The 10,060-nt window shown below is 54.3% G+C and overlaps 1 long non-coding RNA gene across 1 annotated transcript; it reads right to left on the reverse strand.

Moving 5' to 3' along the window:
- Nucleotides 1-1,562: 1,562 nt before the first annotated feature.
- LOC141564779 (uncharacterized) lies at nucleotides 1,563-8,922 on the reverse strand. The gene is made up of 3 exons (XR_012488714.1): nucleotides 8,770-8,922; nucleotides 5,550-5,795; nucleotides 1,563-3,104 (listed from the first exon to the last, which is right to left on the reverse strand). It is a non-coding gene; the product is annotated as an uncharacterized LOC141564779 (long non-coding RNA).
- Nucleotides 8,923-10,060: the final 1,138 nt, after the last annotated feature.

A 10,060-nucleotide genomic window follows, 5' to 3' on the forward strand; every position in this document is an offset into this window, starting at 1 on the left:
CTACTCTCGAGGAAGTGGGGGAAGGGGAGCGGGGAGCCCACTTAGTGGGTGGGGAGGCTGGCGAGCCTGAGTCTGATCCCCTGGAGGGAGCCCCCCCTCCCCCGAAGCCCTTAGTGAGGCAAACAGGGGAGCAGGTTCCTGGCCAGGCCCAGAGAGAAGCTGAGATTGGGTAAACATGAATTGGGCGCATTTAAAAGCAAAAATCATGACACCTGTTACTTTATCACAGTGATAAATGGGGCCATAAAGGAGAAGAGATCAGAGGGTCTTCTCATGAACTAGCACCTTTCTCCAGGAACTTTTATAGCTGAGAAGTGGGTTGAGCTCTGCCTGCAAGGATCCCCACCTCGATGAAAGGAGAGGTGGCTCCTGTCACAGCGGGGGGCTCCCAGAATTCTCCCCAACGTAACTCTCGCCATGGGGTGGGCAGCAAATGGGCCAACGCACCAACCAAAGCCTTGTGAGCCCCCGTCCTGTCCCCAGAAGGGATCACTGGCTCCTTCCCTAGGATGCCTCCTAGGACCAGGCTGGGGTCTGGTTCCGCCCTCGGGAGCTCCTTGAGCAGTGCCGTGGTCTTGGAGACCCGGCGGTCCTTCCCGCCACTGTCTGGCCCCGCTAGCCGTCCAATTCACGTATTACTAATTCAGATCATCTTAGAAGCTTGGGGGTGGAAAGTTACTCCAAAGCCCAACCCATATCTCAAAAAGCAGCCATGAGGGGGGAGTAGCCCTAGAGACCTGAGTTCAAATCCAGCCCCAGACACTTCCTGGGCTCCATCTCTGCTTTCGTTTCCCCAGGTATGAAATGGGGATAATAATCAAACTTTCTTCCCTGGTTTGTTGTGAGGATCACATGAGATATTTGTACTGTGCTTTGCGTGGTGTCTGGAACATAGTAGGAGCTTAATAAATGTTTATTTCTTTCCTTTCTCCCTTCAAAAGGAACCTTCACTACGGCATCCCTGGACCAGCTGCCTCTCTGAGCTTGGACACCTCCGCTGAGGGGGAGCTTAATACCTCCCAGGAGCCTGGGCCCCTCACGGGTATCTGTGATCATTAGGAAATCTTTCCAGTCATCAAACCAACAATCGCCTCTTTGTCCAGCTACTCTCCCCTCCGCCCTTGCTCCTGGTGCTGCCCGCCAGGCCACGCCGAACTGAGCCGCTTTCCCTAGATGACGGTGCTATGTATCTTGGATCTCCCCCCCCCCCATTTCTTGATCTCAGTCCAAATTCACCCAGTCCTGGGGTATGACCCCCTTATACATTTAATAGTCCTATCACCTTCTTAAGGGAAGATCCTCAGTTTCTTCATCTGTCAAATGGGCATGGTCAGAATACTTGTTTGTGCTTCTTACATTCTGGGGCTGTGAAACTCTGGAGAAGTTCCTTTTATCTTTAAAATAACTAGGTTTGTTCCATTGGGATTTCTGCAGGAGCCGCTGCCGTGGCAAAAACAAAGAAATAAAAGTTTCTTTTAAAAAACGGATTATTCTCATGAGTTAGACCATGAAAAAAATTAAAAATAAGTAAAAAAATAAATCAATAAAAGTTAGATCATGTTGGATATGAAGAGCTCTAGATAAGATTTTATTCCTTACTTTTGTAAGATCATACATAGATTTAGAGCATAGGTGCATCTGGAAGGCTAAGTTCACTCCCATTTTCATTTGAAGAAACTGAGGCACAGAAGTGACTTGCTCAGAGTCCCATAGCCAGTAATTGATGGATCCTCTGGCTCTGTTCTATTATTTATGTTATCTCATTTTACTTTTTTATATTTCAAGGCTGGGAAGTATGGGTTACATTTTGTCTTTCCTCTGGGGAAACTGAGGCCCAGAGTGACTTGTTTAGGATCACCCAGCTGTTTAGTATTGGTGATGGAATTCAAACACGGACCCCTCCCTGCTCCCTAAGGTGGAACCTCACCCAGTATCATTTCAGGTTAATGAACGGCCTGAGAACCTGCCCCTGACCTGGTCACTCACACAGGGGTCCTGCCCATCCCCACCTTGTCCTGCCTCCCATTGGCTCATGCTGGAGGCTTGGTTGGGGGAGGGCAGGGTGGGAACCCAAAGGCTCCTCCTGAGCAGATCTCTGTTTAACAACTGGAGACCCAGGAGGATGTGGAGTTTCCCCCTCTTAAATATTTGCCCTTCTGCCTTCGATTAGTTGCGACTTTCCTGACACTGTGATACATTTGTTTCCTGCCTAGATTAAAGTTAAGGTTTAATCTTTGTTAATTCTTTTTTAAAAAGGAGTGGGGGGAGAAGGAAAAATGATCCCCACTGGCCACATGTTCTCAAATATTTCTAATTAATGATTAATCACCCTCTGGAACTCTTGTTTGATGTGGTCTGTGTTGGCTTAAACAGGAGAAGGGTGATTCACTCCGAAGGTATTTGTGAAATACGAGTATTTACCTATGAACAGGGAGATAAAAACCCCACTGGGGTACCGTTGGTTTATGGAGCTGCAGATGACCCCGGATGGGAACAAAGATTGGGCCAGCCCCCACCCTTTGACTCCTGGGTCATGGTCCCCCATGGTCCAGAAGAGAAGTTTAGTAGCTCCCAAGGGCCTGTGCCCTTCCTGGATGTCTGTGATCACTGGGAAAGCCCCCGCGAGCATGTGGCAGTTGGAGGGACCCAGTCCCAGCTGAGGGCCTTCTTCGGCCAGGACGTCTTAGCTCTTTGGCTCCTCTGACTTCATTCATCTCTTCGTTCTGGAGAAGAGGAAACCAGGCACTCTTCAAAATCCTAGGCACACGTGGGGTACCTGGCAATCAATCATAAGGAAAGCCCGGCAGAGCTAGCAAGGCAAAATTGGAGAGTGGCAACAGTAGCACTATTCATAATATTCATATTCACTATTCACACCTCCCTTCCCCTTCCCCTCCAGCAGAGACTTCCTTGTCTGGCTCCTCCAACTTCCCCCAAGTCCTCGCCAAAATCCCAACGTCTAAAGAATCCTTTCCCCATCGCTCTTCATCCCAGAGTTTCTCCTCCATGGATTTTTTCCTCTCAGTGTCTAAAGAATTCTCTTCCCATGGCTTTTCGTTCGAGAGTTTTCCCTCTGTGGATTATTTCCTCTTTGTAGTTGTTACCTAAAAAATTTGGAACACAAGGTTTTGCAAAGGTGAATGTTGAAAACTATCTTTGCATGTATTTGGAAAAGTAAAAAGCTATTATAGAAAAGATATTTGGGGCAGCTGGGTGGTGCAGTGGATAGAGCACCAGCCTTGAATTCAGGAGGACCCGAGTTCAAATCTGGCCTCAGGCACTTAACACTTCCTAGATGTGTGACCCTGGGCAAGTCACTTAACCCCAGTCTGGGGTGGGGGAGATATTTGAAATATCCTTAAATGTTCAAATATTAGAAACTTGATATTGGATGACATTTTGGAGTACCTCCAGTTAATTAGATGTGTTTGGAAGGCCATTTCTCTTTTTTTCCTATTTAAATTATTTTTCTCCAAGTCAATTTAATATCTATGTAGGATACACAAATGCCTTTTAAATAGCAAATATAGGTAAATATATCACCAATGTAGTGGATCTATTATATTCATAATGATCATTTCTCTACAAATGCTGCTGCTTGGAAAGAAGTATGTATATAGATAGATGTAGACAGAGAAAGGAATGTTGTCTCTGAATTAGTGTGTAAACGCCTTTCTTTGTATCCCAATGGTTTAGCACTTTGCCTGGTACTGAGTAGGTGCTTAATAAATGCTTATCAATGGACTGTATAAAAATACAGTTTAACAATTTGCATTATTACTATGCTCATAAAATAATTAAACAGATATGGCTGTAACACAGCACACACAAAAATCATTAAATGATCTTAATATGTTCCAAAGAAGAAGCCATAATTCACATATGCGGCAATAAGTATGTTCAGTTGTACGCAAGGCCCATTTTACATGGAACGATCTCTACAAAGATGGGGGCAGTTGAGTGATTCTGACTTGTTTTTGAAGTTGAAAAGCACAGATGTCTCCTAATACCAAGGGGAGATCTAGGACTTACGAATGGGATGATTTCAGGACGGTTGGGCAGAAAATGGAAAGGTTTGAAAGGATGAGGAAAGCTCCTAAGGTGTGGCCCAAAAGTCACTCACACTTTCTCCAGTTGTTCCTGAGAATTCTAACCTCAAAGATGGATTGACCTGAGAAACTGAGCTCACTCAGGGAATGGAGAAACTCTTACAGAGGTAGGAGCTCTTCTAACCAAAGGAGGTATTTCTGTAGAGAAACCATTCTCTTTCGGAGAAATCTGGAGACCAAATCTTCCATGGGAAGAAGGTATCATTGGCCCCAAGCTGGCATTTTCTCTGGATGTGACCCCAAAAGAAGAGGACGTGGGCTGGACAGACACAAATGCTTCTGGGCCAGGAAGGCCCCTGAACCAGACAAGGGATGGCACTGATGGGGGGGGGGGGCCAGGGATTGGTCAGGAGAGCAGTGACTTATGGAGTGGATTTTGGGGAGGCTTAGGTACGTTTGTACAATGGGGGAGGGCCTGCAAGGTTCGGGCCCTTGAGGATGCTGGGCTTTGCCCTTCCTGGCTTGTTATCTAGACCCCGTGTAGCTGTTCCCTGCCTGATACCCATCCCAGAGATGCTGCTGCCAGGCCGCTGTGCCATAGCAAAAACTCTCCTAATTGGCTGAAGAGCTGGCAGGACTGGTGACTCAGGTGGCCCTGAGCCACAGCGGAGGCTGAGCACAGCACAGTCTCCCAGCCGTGGTGAGGAGGAGGGATTGTGAATAAGATTATAAAGCCACCGAACACCAAACCAGCCGTTGTTTGTTAATCAGCTGCTGGGTGGCAGGCCCTGTCCTCGGGAGCTTCCGGTCTCACGGGGAACGACAGACAAACACCTCTGTACAACACACAGTGAGAGAACCCCATGGCAAAGGCGCTGCATTGAGGGGGATCCTTGAAGGAGGAAGGGTTCCTTTGGCCATCTTGCTCGCATTCCCATTCAGGGTCTTGGAGAATGGAATGGACCAGGACCTAAGTTTGAATCTGCCCCCTTGACCCTCCTGGCCACATGACAGCGGGCATTTCCCCTCCCAGTTGCATGGCCACGGCCACGTCCCCCTCCTGCCTGCATGGCTGGGGCACGTCCCCTCCTGAGCCTGTCTATAAAGAGCGCAGCCACAGACCTGTGGAGACCCCGGGCCAGCTCCATCGAGTCCTGCGGCCCTTTCTCGCCCGCAGAGTGGGAGTGGAGCTCTTGTTCTGAAATGTTCTAAGAAAGGAATGTAGGTCCCCCTCCCCATTTCCTGTCTCTCTCCATGGGATCAGGGGACAGAAGACCTGGGCTCGGGGTGGGGGGATGCTGCTGGGCCAGGAGCCAATGGCTCCTCAGCCAACTCTCTTGGCTCGGGCTGCCTGTCACCCAGGATGGCTGAGTCCTGCCTGTCGCCCCTCATACAAAGAGAAGGAGGCCGCTAGACGTTGAGAAGGGGGCCTGAGGGTGGGGGGAGCGGCGCTCGTTGACCAGTCCCAGCTGGGGGTGCCCGGACCCGGCCCTCACTTACCTGCAGGGCCGGCCCTCTCCTTTCCCATGGGAATTGGCTCGGGCAGCGTCACCCCTGAACTCTGCTGGGCGGCTGCCAGGGGCTCCCACTGCTCCCTGGGATGGGAGGTCGGCTTCGCCGAGACCAGATTAGACTTTGGGGGGCGGTCAGAAGTGCGGTTCACAGGATCTCTGGTGTGTTGCCCATTGCTCTCGGGAGGCGGGCCTGCCACATCGCATTTGCCTCAGCTTTCATCACCGGGAGAGGCTTAAATGAAAAAGGGGGAGGGCTGAGAGCCGGATAAAAGTACTCCTGTGGGGCCGAGGCGAACATTAGGAGAGGAGGGAGCGGCCGGGCACGGAGCCCTTTGGGTGGCTGAGGGAACAGGAGGCGAGGGGAAGGCAGAGAAAGGGCCTCCAGAGCCAGCGCTCAGGACACCCTTTGCCCTCCTCCCAGGCCTCGGGCCTGTACGGGGCAGCAAAGGGGCCTGGTCCTGGGGCCAGTGTGGACAAGGTTCAGCAGCCCCGAAGATCGGGGCTTGGAGGACAGGTTGGCTTGCAAGTGTGTTAGGAGTTAACGGCTCAGCCCCACCGGGAGGCAGAGAACTGCTGGCACTGTAGGTCAGCCCAGGGCTCTTCAGGCATGAAATCAGGCCTTCAAAGGAAGACGCCCGGCACAGGACGTGGGAAAGCGAGGCCCAGGGAGGTGACGGGGCCGGCCTCATGCCGGAGCTGCCATCTGGCCTGGGGCCTAAGGTCGGCTGTGAGCACCAGAGGCTGACCTCCCCTGGGCCTTCCAAGGGCCTCGGGAGGCAAAGCGGCTGCCATCGTCACCCACGTTTTACACATGAGGAAAGGGGAGTCCCAGCGCTTGGGAGCTAACCCAAGACAAGCTAAAGGCCAGATGGGCTAGGGACCCCATTCCAAGGGAAAAGCACAGGCCGGGCTCCGGGCCCCCAGCTCCCTGTACCACAGAACCTCCTATGAGTCACTTCTACCAGGAAAGCCCTGTGAAAAATCCTGCTTTGAGGGAAAGTTACCCTTTGCACGGTCTATGGCCAAGTTCACCATCCTCATTGTCAGTGGAGGAGCGAAGGGCAGCCCCTCGGACCCAGGCACATCCCACGAAGGAAGTGCTGGCAGGGGGCGAGGGCCTGAGCCTGGACAGGGGCTGGGCCCACATCTCCAATGCCTTAACTGGGAGCCTCCGTCTGTCTGCTCCTCTCTCCCCTTCGTGGCCAAGGTCAGGCTCTCCAGGAAGTGCCTTCCTCTTCTCCCTCTCCTCTGCCCTCATCCTGGTGCAGGACCTCCTCCCTTCCCTTTCCTAATGGGTCAGGACCTCTTCTCTTCTGTGGGGACAGCCAAGGGAACCTCCTAATGGATCATCCCAAGCATCACCCCCCAGGCCACTGCCAGACTGTCATGTTCTGGGCACCGCAGGCGTCTCCCTGTTCCCCGCCTCATTCCCTTTCCAGCAGTTTGTCTTTGACCGTCCCTCATGTTTGAGGGGCTCACCAGGTCCCTTCTTGCCATTAGAGTCCTGCCTCAGTCGAGGCTTCCCTGATCCTCCTCCCTTGGAAACAATTCCTCTCTAGCGATCTTGGCCAGGCCCGGGGCCCGCTCCAGCCCCGTAACCTGGAAGGCAGACTCCACCAGGGCCGCATCTGTCTTGGGCTTTCTCACGCCGTCCTGCTTGGTCAATGTTGGTTAAACGGACAAAGGGTGGCCGGCCCTCCAGCACGGAGAGGGGTCATTGGGTCTGGGCTCGGCAGCCACAGTCCCAGAATTCCAGGGACTCCCTGGAAGGAGGCATGTGCTCCCTGCCCAGGAGTTCCAGAATCTATTCCCTGAGCTCCCCACAGCAAAGTGAGAGTCTTTTCTTCCCTGCTCTCCTTCCTGGTCAGCTCCGTGCAGAGCGTGCTTCCCATCCCGCTGTCTCCCCCCAGATTCATGCCTGCCTCCCCCAGCGCCATTTAGATGTTCAGGACGGGGGTTTGCCCAAGTATCTCAGGCCCAGTCTAACCAAGCTAGAATTTATGTCCTTGCCCTTCACCCTCAGACCTTCCCCTCTTCCCACCTTTCTTACTTTCTCTGCCACCTCCTCTCTGCCCTGCCCTCTCTGCTCTCCCCTCCCTCTGCCATGCCCTCTCTGCTCTCCCCTCCCTCTGCCATGCCCTCTCTGCTCTCCCCTCCCTCTGCCATGCCCTCTCTGCCATGCCCTCTCTGCTCTCCCCTCCCTCTACTCTCCCCTCTCTGCCATGCCCTCTCTGCTCTCCCCTCCCTCTGCCATGCCCTCTCTGCCATGCCCTCTCTGCTCTCCCCTCCCTCTGCCATGCCCTTTTTGCTCTCCCCTCCCTCTGCCATCTCCCTTCCCAGTCCCTGGACTGCACTTCAGGCACTCCTTCCCTTGTGCAGGAGGCAGCCTGGTTTAGTGTAGCGCCCAGCCTGGCTGTGGGGCAGGGGACCGGCTGGGAGTCCTCTGTTTCTTTTTCTGTAAAATGAGGAGGTTGCACCGGCTGACCCGGGGTTTGCTCTGGCTCCCCTGTGCATTTCTGACCACCCTGTAAGTCCAGGCAGCCCCCTCCCACTGGCCTCCGGAGTCCAGAGTCTGTTTTTAATGAACAACTTCCTCCCATTCCTCTGGGGCATCTGCCTGTTCCCTCTCGTGCTGGGGCCATTCCCGGGCCTCTGGGCAGCCATGGCTCTGGTGGCATCCTTCATCCCTGTCCTGCCTTGCCAGGATGAGTCTCCCGAGTCCCAGTGAGTGAGGCCGGTGTGGGGGCTGGGAAGGAATAGGGTGTTCCTACGGGGCATGTACTGGCCTTTCACTGACCAGCCTCCAGCAGGCATGCCTCTGAAGCCCCCTGGCTCGCCCTCTTTTCCTTTTTCTGCCCCCGAAGCCCCCCGGCTCGCCCTCTTTTCCTTTTTCTGCCCCCGAAGCCCCCCGGCTCGCCCTCTTTTCCTTTTTCTGCCCCCAAAGCCCCCCGGCTCACCCTCTTTTCTCTTCTTTGCCCCCAAAGCCCCCCAGCTCACCCTTTTTTCCCTTCCCTGCCCCAGTGCCCTGCACTTTTCTTCCCAGCCCAGGTTTGGCTTCGAGTGGCCTCCAAGCAGATCTGGCAGACGGGCCCCAGCCTCCCGCCCTTCCCCGGGGAGATCCAGGAATTTGGGCAGCCCCGCCTTGTTCCTGGTTATTGAATAACCAGCAGCTTCTCCCATGGCAGGCCGAGCTGCCCCTGGCTTACCTGGTGCCTGGGGGAAGCTACGAGCCGAGCCCGCCGTTCTCAGGGTGTCTGCTTGCAGCATCTGTCAACGATTCTTTCATCACAAACCTACTTACATCATCCTTCTCTGAACACCTCCACAGCCGGCGCTCGGGCACCGTGCCCACAGCACTTACGGGGACGGCAGCTCCTGGCTTCAATTAACCTGTGGGTGGGCAGCCAGCCAGCCTGGGCTGGATCATTGCGCCAGAGCCGGGAGGGGGAACCTCTTTCTCCCTTTCTGGGATGGCAGGGGGGAATGGGGGAAGGCGGCGGGTGACAGGAGGGAAGTGGGCTTTTGAAAGGCATGAACGGAACAGCTCAGCTCCCTGGATTTCCCGGCTGGGCTATCTGGGAAGGGACGGCGAGGTCTCCCTCCCTGCCTGGTCACCGGCCAATCATTACTCCTCACCTTTTTATAGCCATTGCAGTAGATGGTGTTTGCCATACATCATCCCCACCGAGTCCCACAACAATCCCTGAAATAACTGGCCGAGGTGTCGGCTGCCACTTAACGAGGAGCAGACGGAGACACAGAAGGGCAGCCGCTTCCGGCCGCCATCCAGGAAGTGCAAAAGCCAAATTCCAGGGCCCAAGCCCCTTCCTCTAAACATGGCTGCCCTTCCCTTGGCCTGTGCGCCTCCACGCATCCAATGGCCAAGTGATTCTGAGTACGGTGCAGGGGGCAGAAAGCCTGTGTGGAGGGCTGTCTCGCCCTTCTCTGGGCCCTCTGCCTCTCATTCAATCAGAGAGAGGGAAAGGAAGACTTAGGCCTGAATCCCACAAGCACCTCAATATCCTTCCTCCCAGGATTCCTTGGAGCTTTCCAGGGTGATGGGAGATGTGGTTGCGCTCTGGGGGAGTCACTCGCCTTTAAGAGCTTTCCCAAATGCAGGGTCTGCAGGGGAGTCGGTGTGGGAGAAGGTCCAGCTTTCCCGAGCACAGACCCAGGACCCAGTGGGGTCTCCCTGGGAACGCCCCCTGGTCTCAGCATCCTTGCTTCCAGGCAGAAGGACCAAGGGCACCCAGGGGCTCAGCCCCGCCATGGCCACGTCCTACGGGGGCCGAGCCTGGAAACCAAGGGCCTGGAGGTGCATGGGAGGGTGGAGGCAGGGGTGGACCGGCAGGGGTGGGAGGGCCTGAGAATGAGGAGAGGAGTCCCAGGCGCCATTCTAGAACAAGACCCGGGTAGGACGCCCTCTCTGATTTAGGCTGGCTGGGGCTTTCAGAAGTGCACTTGTCACAGGAGCCCCTGCTCACCGCCCTCTGGTCT

This window comes from Sminthopsis crassicaudata, chromosome 3 (genome assembly GCF_048593235.1).
Source record: "Sminthopsis crassicaudata isolate SCR6 chromosome 3, ASM4859323v1, whole genome shotgun sequence".
In the NCBI taxonomy this organism is placed as follows: Eukaryota; Metazoa; Chordata; class Mammalia; order Dasyuromorphia; family Dasyuridae; genus Sminthopsis; species Sminthopsis crassicaudata.